This window comes from Choloepus didactylus, chromosome 20, assembly GCF_015220235.1.
Source record: "Choloepus didactylus isolate mChoDid1 chromosome 20, mChoDid1.pri, whole genome shotgun sequence".
Taxonomy (NCBI): domain Eukaryota; kingdom Metazoa; phylum Chordata; class Mammalia; order Pilosa; family Megalonychidae; genus Choloepus; species Choloepus didactylus.
In genome coordinates this window covers 38,550,254-38,569,371 of record NC_051326.1, presented here as the reverse complement: position 1 = coordinate 38,569,371, position 19,118 = coordinate 38,550,254, and positions in this window count along the sequence as shown.

The window sequence follows — 19,118 nt, the reverse complement described above, 5'->3', positions numbered from 1 at the left end:
CAAGACTCAATAAATTTAAAATAATTAAAGTCACCTAGATTACTTCTTCAACAATGACAGAGTTATGTTGAAATTAGAAAATCCCCAACTATTTGGAAATTAAACAATATGTTTCTAAATAACCCATGGGTCAAAGAAGAATCACAAAGGAAATCAGAAAATATTTTGAACTGAAAAATACTGAAAACATATCAAAATTTGTGGATGCAGTGAAAGCACTGTGTAGAAGAATATGTGGTGCTTTAAAATCTTAAATAATAAAGGGGGGAAAAAAAGTTAAAAATACAAACTACTTTATAGCTCAGGACTTGGAGAAGTTTCTGCTCATCAAGGACTCCAGAAACTTTTCCAGGTTGCCCTGAGACTTCAAAATGTCAGAATCTCCGTGTCAGTGCACCAAAAGGGCAGAAGTGCCTGAAATGGGGTAGCTGGATTTTTCCTTACCAGAGGCAGGGCTAAGAAATTCTTCCCTAGCTTCATAGGCACCAGAGCATTCAGGAGCAGACGGCTTAGCAGCAGAGGGGATCTAGACAGTAGAAGAAGGAAACAACAGAAATCTCATTATAACTGATAAGTTATATGTATATAAGTCTTACTAATAAGTAAATGTGAGAGAAAAACCCCCAAAGTATCTACCAGAAATTATTGGGGGAGGGGTGGAGTTGGAGTTGGGGAATATCTTACAGAATGTTAAAGGTCAGTGGAATGTCAAATTCTCCCTGACCAAGTTGATACTGATCAAAAGCAGTGGGTTCTCTGCCAATGCATCCAAGTGACCAATTCCTGAGACACCAGGGTTTCAAAGAGAGGAAGAGTTTATTGCTAAGCATGAAGCAGGAGATCACATGGCCTATCAGCCTAAAAATCTGTCTTCCTGAACTTCAATAACTGAAAGTTTTATAGTATCAAAAGATGGGCAGGTTTTAGGATAATTGGCACCATGGCTCAAGATGACGAGGTTAGAGATGATCCAATTATTGAGCATGCTCAGATTGATTACATGCTTAGTCACAGAATGTATGTAAGAAAATGGTAGCCTTAATATGATGATGGGTGTGATTTTTAGTATTATAATGAGGTATAAGTCACTTAAAGGTTAAAATTTAAGCTACTGTTCATGTCAGGCGGGCCAATTTTAGTTAGATCCAGCTGTCTAGCAAGAATTTTGGAACTGGGGTGGGTTCTTTCTGGGCTGACTCAAGTCCCTTCATTAATAAACATTAGGGACTATATTTAGTGATAATAAGACTCTAATGTCAAAAGACCAAATAAAATGGGGACAAGTGTTATTGGACCAAGGCGGTGGATTCTTTTCCCCAATGCATTCAAATGACCAATTCCTGAGACACCAGGGTTTCAAAGAAAGAGATTTTTTGCTAGTCACGAAGCAGGAGAACAGATGGCCTATTGGTCCAAAATCTGTCTCCCTGAACTGTAGTAATTCTGACAGTTTTATAGCATCAAAAGATGGGCAGGTTTTAGGATAATGCATACAATGGCCCCAGATTATGTAATTAGAAGTGACCTTCATGCTCAGATTACATGCTTAGTCACAGAATGTGTGTAAGAAAATGGCGACCTTAATATGATGATGGGCATAATTTTTAGTATTATAATGAGGTATAGGTGGCTTACAGGTTAAAGTCTAAGCTATTGCACTTGTTAGGTGGGTCCATTTTGGTTAGATCCAACTTTGGTTATCAAGATAACTTTGGACTTTGGGTGGGTTAGTTCCGGGCTGACCCAAGATCCTTCATTAATAAACATTAGGGGTTGTCTTTAGTGATCATAAGACTTTAAAGTTGAAAAACTGGATAAATGGGTACAAGTGAAGGTTAGTCACAAGATTTTCACAATCACAAGGGCACAGATAAAGGCTATACAATCGTTATCAAACATCAAGGCAGCTGGATTACAGTTCAGGTTTCAGAGATTTCCCTCTGTCTACTCTAATACACAAGAAAGTGACAAGGAATATTTATATAATGATTCAGTAATCATAATCAGTCCTTAAATCCTAATTTCTCAGTTACACAAGTGAAGGTCAGTCACAAAGTTTCTACAATTACAAGATAAAGGCTATATAGTTATACAATCATTATCAGAGATCAAGGCAGCTGGATTATGGTTCAGAAACTTCAGGTATTTCCATCTGGCTATTTTAACATACTATAAAGTAAAAAGAAAATATCTATATAATGATTTGGTAATCATAGTCATTTTTTCAATCCTAACTTCTCAGTTACAAAGTAGAATACAGCCATGAGTACAAAGAAAATCTAGACTGTGGCTGGCTTTGGTTTTTCTGTTTTTTGTTTGTTTGTTTGTTTGTTTGTTTGTATAATGTAGTAAGATAGTTTATTAGTTGCCTATTTCTTTTTAATTTTATTCTGAAATAAATTCAAAGTTATAGGAACAGTTGCAAAAACAATACAAACCCCATACACAGCATACCCTAACCCCCCCGATACCCCGATCCACCGACTTTAACATACTGCCACATCGCCATTTCATTCTTTCCCTCCCTATCTATATCCATTATCTATTGCTCTGTCTTCTGAACATATGAGAGCCAGCTGCACACATCCGTGAACAAACACTATAATTCACATATACAATTCCCATGAACAAGAACATTCTTTTATGCAATCCTATTAAGCACAGCTAAGAAGTTCAAGAAATTCAACATTGATACAAAGCTTACACATTCTATATTTCCTTTTTTTTTTTTTTCTTATGTCCCAGCTGTGTCCCTTTGGGCCTCCTGTCCTCCATCCTCAGATCCCATCCAGGATCATCCTTGGCATTCAATTGTCATCTATTTAGACTTTTTTTTTTTTTTTCAATTGTGGAAACATATATAAAGCTTAAATCTTCCCATTCCACCCCCTCCCTAGCATTCCATTAGTGGGATTACTCACATTTGGAATGCTGTAATGCTATCAGCTTCCCACCTTCCCACCATCCATTACTAGAAATTTCCCTTCACCTCAAACACCAACCCTACACTCATTTCTTAACTCCCCATTGCCTCTTCCCCCACTTCCGGTAACCCATACTCTACTTTTCATCTCTATGGTCGTATTCTCTGATAATTTCTTTGTGTTTACTGTGGGGCTTAAATTTAACCTCGTAAATCCATAACAATCTTGTTTTTCTTTGCTACCAACTTAACTTCAATAGGACACGTAAACTATGTTCCTATACTCCTCCATTCCCCCACCTTTATATAGTTCTTGTCAAAAATTATGTATTTTACATTGAGTCCAAAACCACTGATTTGTCATTAGAGTTTATGTATTTTATATCCTGTAGGAAGTAAATAGTGGAGTTACAAAACAAAAATTATTGACTTCTATTTGTATTCTATTGTGGTCAGAGAATGTGCTTTGAATATATTCAATTGTTTTGTTTTGTTTTTTTAATTTATTGAGGCTTGTTTTATATCCCAGCATATGGTCTATTCTGGAGAAAGATCTGTGATCACTAGAGAAAAATGTGTGTCCTGGTGATTTGGGATGTAAAGTTCTATATATGTCTGTTAAAAATCTCTATAACTCTCTCTCCTTTCTTTGTTTCTCTGTCAGTAGGGCTCCCTTTAGTATCTGAAGTAGGGCAGGTCTTTTATTGGCAAAATCTATCAGCATTTGTTTGTCTGTGAAAACTTTAAGCTCTCCCTCAAATGTGAAGGAGAGTTTTGCTGGATCAAGTATTCTTGGTTGGAAATTTTTCTCTCTCAGAATTTTAAATATGTCATACCACTGCCTTCTCAACTTCATGGTGGCCACTGAGTACTCACTACTTAGTCTTATGTTGTTTCCTTTGTATGTGGTGAATTGCTTTTCTCTTACTGCTTTCAGAACTTGCTTCTTCTCTTCAGTATTTGACAGCTTGATCAGAAATATGCCTTGGAGTGGGTTTATTTGGATTTATTCTATTTGGAGTTCGCTGGGCATTTATACTTTGTGTATTTCTATTGTGTAGAAGGTTTGGGAAGTTTTCCCCAACAATTTCTTTGAATACTCTTTCTAGACCTTTACCCTTCTCTTCCCCTTCTGGGACACCAATGAGTCTTAAATTTGGACGTTTTATTTCATCTATTACGTCCCTGAGGTCCATTTTGATTTTTTTCTCTGTTCTTTCTTTTGTTCTTTCATTTTCTGTTCTGTGGACCTCTAGGACACTGAGTCATTGTTCAACTTCCTCTAATCTTGTATTATGAGTATCCAGAGTTTTTAATTTGGCCAACAGTTTTTTTTATTTCCATAAGATCTTCTTTTTTTTTTTTTTTATTTACTCTTGCAATTTCTTCTTTATGCTCTTCTAGGGTCTTCTTTATGTCTTTTATATCCTGTGCCATGTTCTTCTTCACGTCCTTTATATCCTGTGCCATGCTCTCATTCTTTGAGTGTAGTTCTTTGATTAATTGCGCCAAGTACTGTGTCTCTTCTGATCATTTGATTTGGGTGTTTGGGATTGGGTTCTCCATATTGTCTGGTTTTATCATGTGCTTTAAGATTTTCTGCTGTTTCTGGCCTCTTGGCATTTGCTTTGCTTGATAGGGTTCTTTCAAGTTGTAAAAAATACCAATCTAATTTTTCAGATCTACAACTTGGTGGTGTTCACCTTCTCCAACCAACCAGTAGATGGTGCCTGTGAGTCACCTATTCCCCTCAAGTCAGTTCTCCCCAACCTTGTCTCTGTGGTGCATAGGGAAATGATTCCTATGAGGTTCAATCAGTGCACCAAGCCCGGGTGTGTCACTGGTGCCGTCCACCCAGAATGTGGGGCATGTGTCTGAGCGGTTAGGGAGGCAGGGCAGCTCTAATATTCAAATCTCCCAGGTGTTCCTGGAGATTCAAGGCTGTTGCAAGAGTCTAAGCCTTCATTTCAGTCTTGCCACAGATTTTCTCTGCCACTGACCCACAAGTCACCAGCATTGACATAGGGTCCCTGGGATTTCTGAGCAGGCCCCCCTTCTCAGCTGTGATCTTCCAGGACCTCTGCTGAGGGAAGGCTGTGCTACATCACAAGTGCACACCATCCCTCAAGGGAAGCCCCGGGCCACCAGGCCATGCAGGGGTGCTTCCAGCCTGATGCAAAAATGGCTGAATGGGGCATCTCAACATCACCCCTTTTCACACAGCTCTGCCATCCCAGCTCCAGGACAATTAGCTGTGGGTGCACCCAAGGTAACTGTCCACGGCTGATATTGTAGCGTGTGCACAGTGCCATGGGATACACTCCCAGTCAGACTGGGTTTCCTGGCGTGGCTCTGGGCTGTGAGTCTGGCCCCGGCAGGAGTGTCGCCTGCACGCTGAGGGGCCGACGGCAAGCAGCATGGTTTCTTTCTCCTTTTGGCTCTCCTGTCTGCCCCCCCTGACCCTGAGGCAATCAGCAGCAGGTTATCCTCCACGCCAGACAACCGAGAGGTTGGCACAGCCTGCTCCTGCTGTGCTTCACTGTGCAGTTCTCACCGTCGTAACTGCAGCCACTCCTGGGTTTTTTTTTTAAAAGAACTAGTCCGTCTCCAAACGCCAACCCCCGGTTTCCCCACACCACAGCATGGCCGCGGGGCTTCCAGCCAACTCACTCACTCATTTCAGAATGCAGACTCCTGGTTTCACCAAGTGCATGGTCCCTGTGGTTTTAGCAGATCTTGTCCAGCTGATGCATCACTGGAAGTGGTATTCTGGGTCACTTTCTGGTTTTTAGCTAATATTTTTCACAGAGGTGTTTTTTGCCCTGTCTCACCTAGCTGCCATCTTAGGTCTCCTCTAGTTAGCTACTGATGTGTAACAAATTACCCCCAAATTTAGTGGCTTGAAACATTTATTTTCTCACAATATCTTTAGGTCGGGAATCTGAGCCCAGCTTACCTTGATCTTTTGCTTTAGGGTCTCACAAGCAGCAACCAAGGTGTAGGCTGGGCCTGTAATCATCTAAGGCTGAACTGGGGAAGGTTCCACTTCAAATTCACTGACAGTTATTGGCAGGATTCATTTTGTTGTGGGATATTGTACTGAATGGAGAACTCAGTTCCTTGTCAGGTATGTCTCTCCAACATGGCAGAATGCTTCATCAACACATGCAGTGGAGAAGCCAATGGGGAAAGAATCTAGCATGATGGAAATCACAGTTTTTTTGTAACCTAATCAAGGAAGTGACAGCCTATCACTTTTGTCTGATTCTATCCATTAGAAGCAAGTCTCAAGTCCAGCCCACTTCTTTCAGAGGAGGCCATGAATGTCAGGACAATCATTGGGAGGTATTTTAGAAGGCTGCCTGCCCAGACAGGCAAACAAGTAAAGGTGGGGAAAGTATTTACCCATGCTGTTATGGTATGAAGAATCTCTCTTGGAGATAAAATGCAACATCTGGAGTGGATTAAGCCCCTAAGGTGCTCAGGCAGCAATCTTGCTCAGATGGCTGGAATCATCACAGTGAGTCAGGGGATTAGTCAGGGTAGGAGTGCAGAGCTTTGTCTGAGAAAAATGGGATGACTCACCTCAGTAGCAGGGAGCCTTCCAAATAAAGGAAATCTTAGATTGGGAATACAGTAAGAACAAGCTAGTCAGGAGAAAGAGTGCAGGACTATGTTAAAGCATATAAGAAATTTAAAAATAAAACTTGCTATTAAAATTGTATTTCCTTTACAATAACAATTTTGTAGACAACACTTTTTATGACACTTTAATATAAAATGTTTTGTGTGAGTATGAATGGATTTCTCTGGTCCCTAAGCCATCAGTGTGTTTCTGAAGAGAGAAAGTTGAGAATTTCAACAAGAGTGATTTATTACAATGATTTTAAGAACCATTTCATTCAAGTGCCTCCTTTGTGATACCTAAATCTGTGTCATCTGTATTATTAATTAATAGTTTTTTATTTGAATGTGCATTTTTACTTTGATATACTTTTAAAATATTTTATATTCACTATATATATATATATATATCTAGAAATCTATTGGCATTGGTTAGAAATAGGTACTAGTTAGTTTTAATAAACAATAAAATTAATGTATGTCTGTTTCAAAAATGAGTATATGATAGAGACCACAACATCTGTGCCTTTTAAATCTTTGAGAGTAGCACTAATTTTTCTGCCTGTGACATATCTGGTCTCTTATTTACTATCTTGGCTGGTAAAGGGGCAGTTTCTGGAGCTTCCATTTGTCCTTGTCTACTAGAGTAAATCTTACTTCACAGGACAAGAAGACTATGTGAGGTGCCTGCCAACTGATAAGTACATCAATTCTGAGCATAACATTTGTAACCTGGTTCAATGACCACCATGGACTCAATGGACCCACTGTGAGATAAAGCTGAGCCATGATTGTTTATAACCTGACCTCACATGCCCCTATTCTGACAGGAGGTCATGAGAACCCTCTGGGTCCCGGGAGATCAGTGTCAGTTTGGACCCTGTATTCAAATGCCCTCAAAAGATCTGATTATTTTTCCTTCCCTCTTTGTATTAGTGATCCATGTAAATGACTGCAAATCCCTTTGTAGAAGGACTGGGGAAATCGCTTCTCTTTATGCTTGCTGTTTAATTTCAGCATCCTTCTTCAAAGGGATCTGGTTTTTCTGTTGATGGGTTCTGAAAACAAGTGCAGATCTGGAAACTGGGCAAGTGATCATGAGTTTTCACTGTAGTGGCTGATCCCAACTTTCTGCTCATCCATTATTATCCCTTTGGATCATATATATTAAACCAACTATATATACACACACACACACACTAACAGATATATATATATATATCTATATATAAATCTATATATCTATATCTATATATATATATATAGATATCCTTGCTGGATCCCCATCTAACTTCCCCTAGTAATACCATGCTCCATTCATCCCCATAGATGAGCAGGGTGCCTCTGGCTGCCTTTCTGACTTTGCTATTCATTAGGATAATTACACCTACCTTGTTTCTGGCCATTAAGTGCTTCTACCTGGACTCTGCTGTTCCAAAATCTTAGCATGCCCCTAGGGATCCCAGTTTTGTAACAGCTACCTTCAGTCCTTAGCTTCTAGATGATGTTGGTGTCCATCTCACCACTGTATTATTCTTTATCATCTTGGTAAATGGAGTACCCTACTCACTTCCTAAAGTACATAGAAAAATGGTGAGTTTTCAGGTCTTTTGACATATTCATCCTAGCATGCTAATTTCTATGGAACTTGATTTCTTCTTCCATACTCTACCATAGTGGTTCTGGCTTTTCTACTTAATTTAAAGTGGGCCTTCATTCTTACCCCAAGCTTCCAAGAGTCAATGAAGCAGCATATCATGACTGATTTCCAGGACCTTTGTCAGGACATTAAACCCTATATCACAAGAGAATGAGAGTGTCCTCACGTCATCAAACTCTCATCCTCCACCTTTAGATTTCATGCCCTCCCCCAGTACCCCAGGATATTCTCTTGATACCTGCTGGTATATATATTACTCAAGTCCTGTAGCCACTCTGGTGTATAATTCTTTTCACAATTGGGCTGTACTACAGCTTGACCCAAATTAATGGTCTGATGGCCAGGAGGGGAGGTGGCAACAGATTTTGAAATGGATAAGGGAGAACACTGACCTGTGAGGCATCTGCCTCATATGAAGCAGAGTTCTCAGGTAAGATAGGGAAAAGGGCTCCATCTTCTAACAAGTGAGAATGGGCTACTTCTGCAAATTGTTGAGAGAGGCAGTCCACCATGAATCCTGAAAATCCCCAAAAGTTCTTACTGGGTATACCAAGAACCAAGGCCTTGACCAGGCTATCTCTCATTGTTGCAATTTAGTGAGCAAACTTATCTGCTGAGGTAATGTCTCCTCTCAGCGAACAGCAGGCTTGTCAGCACTTACTATGAAAGTAGTGGATTTCCCACATTTAGTGTTCCTCTCCTATAATTTAATCCACTGCATGTTCAGGAATATATCCTGGACCCTTTATATCACCCCTGGGGGGACTGAGGGACATGGGGAACTTATGCAAATCCATGTGAAGTTCTGGCTACTTCTTTTTCCATGAATAATAAAGTCCTCTATCTCTGTCCCAAGAGTCTTGTGTCTTCTGCCAGCATCCATGAAACAGTACATGATAATTTGTTAGCTTGCAATCAGAATAAAACTCTGGCTGTTATGCAGTTCTTGATATAGGCCCAGAGGGTATATCTACTCAGATATTGCCATCCCAAGTTTCAGGTCTCACTCCCCTATCACATATTTATACCCTTGTGTAGTCCCCTCCCCTTGAATCTGGGCTGGTTCTATGAATCAGTGTTGACCAGTAACACATGGTGGAAGTGACACTGTGTCACTTTTGAGACTAGGTCATAAGAAGACTTGCAACTTCTGCCTATGTTTCTTATAACACTTGCTCCAGGGGAAGCCAGTTGTCATTTATGAAGTCCGATAACTCTGATTCCAACATCCTTTGAGGAAGCCCAAAACTAGCCACATGGAAAGACTAAGTGGGGAAAGAGATGCCAGACCAGAAATCAACTATTTTACACTAGCTCAGATTCCAGATATGTGAGTAAAGAATCCTTCAGATAACTCAGATGAGTCCAGCCCCAATCACCATCTGACTATATCTGCATTATAAAACCCAAATGAGAGCTGTGCAGCCCTGAGCCCAGTCAACAAACAAAACCATCAGACATAATATTAAATTGTTGTTTTAAGCCACTGAGATTAGGAGTGGTTTGTTACACAGCAATGGAAAATGTGTACAAAGAGGCAGGATCAGGAAAGGAGCTAAAAGGGATGTGCAGGGGAAGTCTGGATTTGGCCAAATATCACAGGGAGTTCTTGAGAGAAAATTACTCAGTAATTTTCTGTCTCTGCTTGAAACAAGGGAGCAGGGGTTTCATATTCCAGACCCAAGAGATATCATTGGCCAAGGGATGGATGAAGATGATGATGAAACTTCAGTAAGGGCTTCAATTGCACAGGAGCAATCCTTTGGAGAAGATTGCAAATGGCAGCCATTAGCCACAGCACTGCAGTATCAGGGAATGGGCACTCTAATGAAAACAGTAAAAGGGATCCCAAGAGATCTGCACAGACACCAACAGCATCTGCTTACATCTGTCCTTGGAGATTTAAATAAAATGGCTTGGAATACCTATCTCCATATCCCTCCTGAAATCAGTCTGTTCCAAAACACTGTCTCTTGTCTATATCATTCAGATAACATCTAACTGATCTTCCCAATTCTACTCTTAGCCTCTTCCATTGCAACCTCCACATAGCACCCAGAATAATCTGTTAATATGAGTTGTAACTTTGGCACTCAGATTAAAACCTTTCACTGGCTTCCAATTGCTTTAAAATGCAGTCCAACTAAGGAGCTCTGTGATTTGACCCTGCTGACTTCTTTCTGTGCCACTCTCCCCCTACTACCACTGCAGCCATACTGGTTCCTTGTAGTTTCTAACTCTCTAGGATCATTCTTGGCTCACAGCCTTTGCACATGCTGTTTCTCTTCCTGGAGAGTTCTTCCCCAGCTTTTCTTACATGAGTGAGTGAGTAAACAAAAGCATTTTTACTCTAGAGGAAAAATTAAAACGTGTCTTATGGGGCAAGAGTAACTGCAGTCCATTTAGATATTAGAAAAAAGTATGTATTTCTGCACATAAATAGGGATGCTAGTTGAAATATTTAACATCCAGTATGGCATTTGCACAAGCAATCAGGATGAATACCAGCTAAGAAGTGGATCAGAGTGTTGACTCAGCTTCCAGAGTGCTGGGGTGGTTATTAACTCTTTAGTTGCTGGATCATTTGGGAAGTGACAACAGCTATTTTCAAATGGATCCAGAAGTAGTCCAGTATTTTAAAAACAAGTATAGTTGTACCACTGTGTCTTGGCTTGAATATGAGCCCTAATAGAGGGTATTTAACATAATCAAGGTCATACCATACACAATTTTGTGCCCTATTTTTTTTTTTCTTTTTCTCTTTTTTCAGTTTAACATTGTATTGTGAGCATTTTCTCATAGTGGGCACTTTCTGTGTTTATCTGTTTGCTTCCAGAAAGGATTTGAGGCAATTTAGCTTTGAATTAGAGTAAGAGCCTTAAGGGGAAGTTGCTTTAGGCCACAGAAATGTCTATTGAACAACCTTATTTCATAATATTTCTCCTTTTTTATAAGGACAGGGACCGTGTCTGTTTTGTTCTACTGGATCTCTAGATCTTTCCACAGTGCCTGGACCATAGGAAGCGGTAAATACACATCTGTTGAATAAATGAAGGAAGAAGTATATACTAAGTGCAATAAAGCACAGCCTGGGAAAGATGTTAACTTTCACTTTATAATTATGAATCAGGTAACTGAAAACAACAACAACTAAAGACTAACACTTACAATACAATCAAAACCCTGACAATCTGGTTTTCAATTTTTTTGTGTTCACAAAAGGGTAGTAGTTTCAGATTTTCTGATTGAGTTTTACATATATTCTAGTAGAAAGAAAGATAACTGGCTATGTGTTTCTTGGCACTTAAGTTAAATGGCCTGTCAGGGTAAAAATGCCCTCAAAATAAATCCTTATCTTATCTGAATGCATAATTGAATCCTGGCCCTAATTAGGATAGATCTCTCTTACCTCAATTTCTTTTGATAGCTGTTCCAGTTTGCTAGTGCTGCCAGAATGAAAAACACCAGAAACGGATTGGCTTTTATAAAAGGGGGTTTATTTGGTTACTCAGTTACAGTCTTAAGGCTATAAAGTGTCCAAGTAATGCATCAGCAATCGGGTACCTTCATTGGAGGATGGCCAATGGCATCCGGAAAACCTCTGTTAGCTGGGAAAGCACATGGCTGGCATCTGCTTGCTCCCAGGTTGCATTTCAAAATGGCATTCTCCAAAATATCTGCATCAGCTTCCAATGGCCATCTTCAAAATGTCTCTGTAAGCTGCAGCTACTCTCTCAGCTTCTGTGCATTCTTCAAAGTGTCCCTCTTGGCTGTAGCAAGCTTGCTCCTTCTGTCTGAGCTTATACAGTGCTCTAGTAAACTAATGGGTGGGGCCACACCGCCATGGAAATCATCCAATCAGAGTTATCACCTACAGTTGGGCGGGTCACATCTCCATGGAAACACTCAAAGAATTACAATCTAACCAACACTAATACATCTGCCCACACAAGATTGCATCAAAGATAATGGTGTTTTGGGGGACACAATATATTCAAACTGACACAATAGCCATTAACTTCATTTTTTATTGCTTAGAACATTAGTAAATTTGCGTGACACCTGAGACTCAGAGTTAAAGTTCTGAAGCGCTGAAAGTCAGCATTACCCCATAAAGCAACTGTTAAAGAAGCTGAAAAAGAGATCAGACTTCAATTAGAGATATGAATGAAGTTAATCTGGTTAGGACTAAGATAAATCAGAATACAGGGTAAAGGGTGATATTGTCTGTATTTTAAAACTTCAACTTCTGTGTGAGACCAAAGGAAGAGATGTTTATTTTGCCCAAAATTTAAATTTTCTGTACAACACTATATAATTTAACCTGTCTGGTCAGTTTATTTAAACAACCTAATTACAGGAAACCTAGAATAAGGAATGAGATCTTGTTATTCTGCAAAAGTTAATTTAATACTCTGATACCTTCCAAATATTTTGGGCAGAAAATAAAAAAGTATTTTCAAAGTCCCTTGAGGGGCTGGAGAATAAAATGTGGAACTATTAAACTTCCCCACTTGGGGAATTCCTGATATTCTCTCAAGCATTAGGACTCCCAATTTAATAAGCCAAGCCCTCAATCTTTAGACTTGCCCTTAGGAAACTTACTTCTGAAATAGTAAAACTAAGCCTACTTAAAATTATGCCTGAGAGTTACCCCCAGAGAACCTCTTTTGTTGCTTAGATGTGGCCCCTCTCTCTAAGCCAACTCTGCAAATAAACTCACTACCATACCCCCTACATGGGACATGACTCCCAGGGATGAACCTGGCCCTGGTATTGTGGAATTGACAATGCCTCTTGACCAAAAAGGGGAAAAGAAATGAAACAAAATGAAGCTTCAGTGGCTAGGAGATTTCAAATAGAGTCAAGAGGTCACTCTTATGCAAGCTTCAGCCAGATATTGCAAATTGTCACAGTATGCCAAGCCCCAACTAACAGTATTCCTGAAAACCCTAAAGAACACCCTGGGTAACTAAGATTCTATAAAAGTTTTGCTTATTAAGTTTATTTTTTCAGAAACTTAAAGCTCCCAGAATTTTCCTATGCCTGATAAGCCCTGAAACCCAGAGGTACCAGTTTCTCCAAGAACATCAACCAGTTTGATTCCTCTACCCCATAATGTTGACACCCCTTTTCAGCATGAAGAAGTTAGAATGGTCATTGTCCAGATATCCCTGAAGAATGAAAGAATGATCAACTGAGAGGGAGGAACTGTAACTGAGAAGTTAGGATTTGACAAATGATTATGACTACTAAATTATTATATAACTATTTTTTTAGTTTCCAGTGTATTGGAATACCCAGAAAGAAGTACCTGAAATTGCTGAACTGTAATCCAATAACCTTAATCTTTGAAGATTGTATAACTATATAGCTTTTATCTTGTGACCATTTGATTGTAAAAACCTTGTGACTGACACCCCCTTTATCCAGTGAGTAATAAATTAAAGACATGCATGGGGAAAAAAAAATTACCAAGATATGAAACTAAAATAATTCATTACTTTCTTGTAAATAACTTCAGTTCTTTGGTTCTTCATGCTTTTTTGTTGTGGGACTTCTTATAGTCATTCACTTGACTCAGTTCACATACTAATGGCTTTAAGGAATTTTGGGACATTTGTGAGTTGCAAGCATGTCAGTTATTCTATAACATCAAATAATATTTTTATTTTAAAATAGAATTATATTTTATATTTTTAATTTTAAGTTTGAGAAAAGAGTATTTTTGCTATAAACATTCAAAAATAACATATTAACTTCCAATCTTAATAAAAAGCTATCTTTTTCTTAGAAAATAAGAAAGTTTTATGTTAGATTGAATTTATAGTAGTCAAGTTTCTGTCTTTTTTTTTTTTTTTTCTTTTTTTTCTTTTTGGTTTTTTAGAAACACCATAACGGAAAATGTAACCAAATGGTCTGTGATTCACCTTTGAAATTCATGAAATAATAGGAAACCCAGATCCACTTCTCCCTGAATGTTTCTATGGTGCTTTTGGGAATGAAAGGGTCTATAGTTAAACTTCAGCCTCTAGGACATCAAGATTTTACTTCTAAAGCACTGGACCTTTCATCTGACTTGTTTGTAAGGACTTCTCAGAGATTTTCATGTCTTGATTCCTGTCCAAGTGTTGTCAGGTTGCTAGGAAAGAACCTCTGAAAAGCCTGCCATCTTCTGAGCTAAAGTGTGTGTCTCATAAAAGTCTACATTTTCAGCTTTTCCTTTGCCCTAAGTGTGTTTAAAAAGGCTTTCGAGTATATATCCCTTTTATTGTGGCTGAGTATTGGCAGAGAAAAAATGGCTTTCATCTTCTATCTTTCCAAGGAGAGTAAAAATCAAGGAACAGAGAGGCCATATTTTAGACTTTGCTAGTTCCTTTCTTTAGAATAAATTGTTACTAGAAACCCTGAATAGAAATAAAATGACAAGAAAATAAAATTAGAGTGTATCAGTGAAAAGTTTAGGTTTCTTAAACTCATTAATTTTAATTAACTTTCCCCTTAAAATGGGATTAGTAGTCCTGAAGTTTTAGATGATAGATTCTCTTTCTAAATACGAAGAGGTTGTGAGTAAAATGACAAGAGTTTCATCACTGTCTATTTAGAGCTTAACACAGTTTCCATCACATAAAAGGTGCCCATTAAATCTCTAACAAATGAATGTAGAAGGTAAAAATGAATGAACTGGACCTAATGACAAGAGGCCTGAGTTCTAGAACTGATAGTAATTTTAGTGGCTCTCTATGCTTTGGACCTGTTAGCCTTATTTATCTAATGTGTAGAACAAATAGGTTGGATTGAGTAATTACATCATTTAAACTTGTTTTTAATTTTTAAAATTTGCCCATAATATCACATTATTATATTTAGTGTTTTCTTGTGTCAGGGATATATCTTTTTCAATATGCTGTAGCTCAGTCAAGCTTTTTTTTTTTTAAATAAGGCTTGTTATTACAGCTTGGAAACTGCCCTTGAAACAGCACTAAATCAAAAAACTTTACTTCTGAAACTATATTCTGGACAGAGTAAATAACTTCTAAAGTTTATATGAGGAATAAGTTCTTTTAATTATAATATTTAATATCAGTATTTTCCTAGATAGTTAACTTTTTATACTAAATTAATCCCATACTTGAAAGAAATAGCTTTTCAATTGGTAGGGTAAGATATGTCAAATGACTAGTTTGATTTCTTGCTTGCATATTCCTGGATCTATTATTTGCTATTAGTGTGTGCATAATAAGTAAGAGTAGTCCACCTGGCTAGAAATGCTCTGGGCTCGTGAGACCATGACTTCATAATCACTAATATTTTACCTCTATCCTGAGAGTAGGACCATCAGGGCTAACAGTCTAGCAGTCAGATATTTTCCTGCAGTAATTTTTTTTTACCTTTTTATTTTGAAATAATTTCAGACTTTTAGAAAAGGTGGAAAATAGTACAAAGAAGTCTCATAAACCTTGCACCCAGATTCCCCAAATGTTAACATTACCACATATGCATCATCTGTCACTTGTATATGTGTGTGTGTGTATATATATATATATATATTTTCCCTTATATATTTCAAAGGAAGCTGCAAATATGATACTGCTTAATCCTAAAACTTCCAAGTGTATTTCCTAAAAACAAAGACAGTCTCTTAAATAATCACAGTGTAATAATCAAAATCAGGGAATCAGCATTTATACAATGTTATTATCTAATCTACGGATCTTTTTCCTATTTGGCCAATTGTCCCATCAACTCTTCATAAAAAATTTTAAAAATTTCAGTTCAGTCCAGGATCACACATAGCTGCCATGTCTCTGTAGTTTCCTTCAGTCTGTTGTAGTTACTCATATTTCTTTGTCTTTCATGACCTTGACACTACTGAAGCATTCAGACAAGTTATTTTGTAGAATAACCCTTAGTTTGGATTTGTCTGGTGTCAGAATTAGATTCCTTTTTTGCATTTTTGGTGGCAATACCCTAGATGTGACGTTGTGTCCTTCTCAATGTATCATTTTAAGACGCACATGTGCCTATTCGCCCCTTTACTGGTGATGTTAACTTTGACCACTTTTTAAAAGTGGTATCCTTTTGAAGTGGTATCCTTTGAATTTTGTTCTACAGCTACTTGCTCAATTGTAATTTGAAAGCTATCATCTTTTTGTATGTATATTATATTTCACAATAAAGAAATAACTGAAATTTTGGTATTATAACTCATAACTTTGGAAATTTCCTATATACCTACTTGTTAAATCATACTTTGCAAGATGTTACCTTTTTGTATATATGTTATATTTCATAATAAGGAAATAACTGAAACTACAGAATTATAACCTATAATATTCTTTGAAATTTGCTCTCTACTTGTTTGATAGCACTTGGAAAGTTATCATTTTTATTTATATATGTTATATTCTACCATTTAAAAAAATAGGAAAAAAGAAACAGAAGAGACCAGAAAAAAGCGTAAATTTACATGTTGTTTTGTTAAATATTGCCAAATCTCTCCCTAAAAGGTCATAACAATTTCTATTTCCATCAGCAATCATGTAAGAATGACTCTTTACCCACAGCATTTCCAACAGAATGCATTGTCCAGCTTTTCCACTTTTGGCCATTTGTTAGGATGATGATGACTCAGGGTAGTTTTAATTTGCATTTCTCTAATTATGAGTAAGGTCAAACATATTTTCATATCTTTAAGGGTCATTTTCTATATCCTTTTTGTGAATAGTCTGTTCATGTCTTTTGCCCATTTTCTATAGAATTTTTGGCCTTATTTTTTTTCTCAGTTTTTAAGAGGTTTTCTTTTGTTTTTTAATATTCTAAGAATATTGTAAATATTTTCCCAGTTTGTCAGTTGCCTCTTGAGTTTGTTCACAATGCTTTTTAAAGCAATCTTTTCTTTCATTGCATATGGTTTTGAGTTATAATTAGTCTTTCCCTACATCAAGATTTTGGAGGCATTCACCCATATTTTTTCTAGAACTTTCATGCTTATACTTTATTTACATTTAGATTCTCAATCCATTTTAAGATTCTTTTTTTTTTTTTATTAAATTCAGTTTTATTGAAATACATTCACACACCATACAATCATCCATGGTATACAATCCACTGTCCACAGTATGATAACATAGTTATGCATTCATCACCACAATAAGATTAATTCTTATGTATGGTATATGGTATGCTTTTTTTAAAAAAATTCAATTTTATTGTGATATATTCATATATCATACAGTCATCCAAAGTGTACAATCAATTGTTCACAATACCACCATATAGTTGTGCATTCATCACCCCAATCTATTTTTTGAACATTTTTCTTGTACCAGAAAAAGCAAAAATAAGAATAAAAAATAAAAGTAAAAAAGAACACTCATATCATCCCCCCCTCCACCATTTTTCATTCAGTTTTTGTCCCCATTCTTCTGCTCATCCATCCATACACTGGATAGAGGGAGTGTGATTCACAAGGCTTTCACAATCAAACTGTCACCGCTTGTAAGCTACATTGCTATACAATCATCTTCAAGAGTCAAGGCTACTGAGTTGCAGTTTGATAGTTTCAGGTATTTACTTCTAGCTATTCCAATGCATTGAAACCTAAAAAGGGTTATCTATATAGTGCATAAGAATGCCTACCAGCGTGACCTCTCGACTCCATTTGGAATCTCTCAGCCACTGAAACTTTATTTCGTTTCATTTTCACATCCCCCTTTTGGTCAAGAAGATGTTCTCGATCCCACAATGTCGGATCCAGATTCATTCTTGGGAATCATATCCTGTGTAACCAGGAAAATTTACACCCCTGGGAGTCATATCCCACATAGTGGGGAGGGAAGTGAGTTCACCTGCCGAGGTGGCTTAGCTAGAGAGACAGGGCCACATCTGAGAAACAAAGAGGTACTCAGAGGGAGACTCTTAGGTACAATTGTAAGCAGGTTTAGCCTCTCCTTTGCAGTAAGGAGCTTCATAAGGGCAAAACCCATGATAGAGGGCTCAGCACATCAAACCGCCAGTCCTCAATGTTTGTGAGAACATCAGCAACAATCCAGGTGAGGAAGCCCAACACCTCTGCATTTCCCCCCAGCTCCTCAGGGGGGCCCCGCATATATATTTTTATTCTCTGTACAAATTACTTTGGGATATGTCACTACTTCACACTAACCTATGCAAACCTATCAGGTCTCACTTCCTATTAAAAGTTCAATATAATTATGGTATTTGAACAGACTGTACAAGTTAAATTGTTTAGGAAATATAGATCTTGTACCAACTAAACATCTCTTTCCTTGGTCTCACTTGGAATTTGAAGTTTTAAAATGTAGTCATTATTGCCCTTTACCCTTCTGCCCGATTTGCCCTAGTCCTAACCACATCTGGTTCATTCATATGTCTAGTTGAAGTCTGGACTCTTTTTCAGCTTTTTTAACAGTTGCTATATGTGCTAATACTGACATTTATATCTGCCAAGTTCTAGCTCTGAGTTTCAGGTGTCACACAGGTACCCAAAGTTCCAGGGATCAATCAGGTTATACATAAAGGGATCAGCATCTCAGAATAGGGAGACAGCCATTACAATTCAGGAATAGATGAGACACCTGTAAGAGCTTACAATCCATGGACTATTACAGTAAGTGTTCCCCTGTTAAGCTGTGCTCTAAGGTTCAATTCTAAGTTTGCACATTGTAGTTAGTCCATATTGGTGAGGCATTATAGTGTTTGCCTTTGTTTCCAGTGTAGTTCACTCAAAATGCTGTTTACAGATTCCATTCACCTCTTTACATGTCTCACCGCTTCACTCCTTCTTGCAGTTGCTCAATATTCCATTGTACACACACATAACAGTTCACCATTCTGCTCCTCAGTCGATGCACCCTTAGGCCACCTCCACCCATTGCAAATCATGCA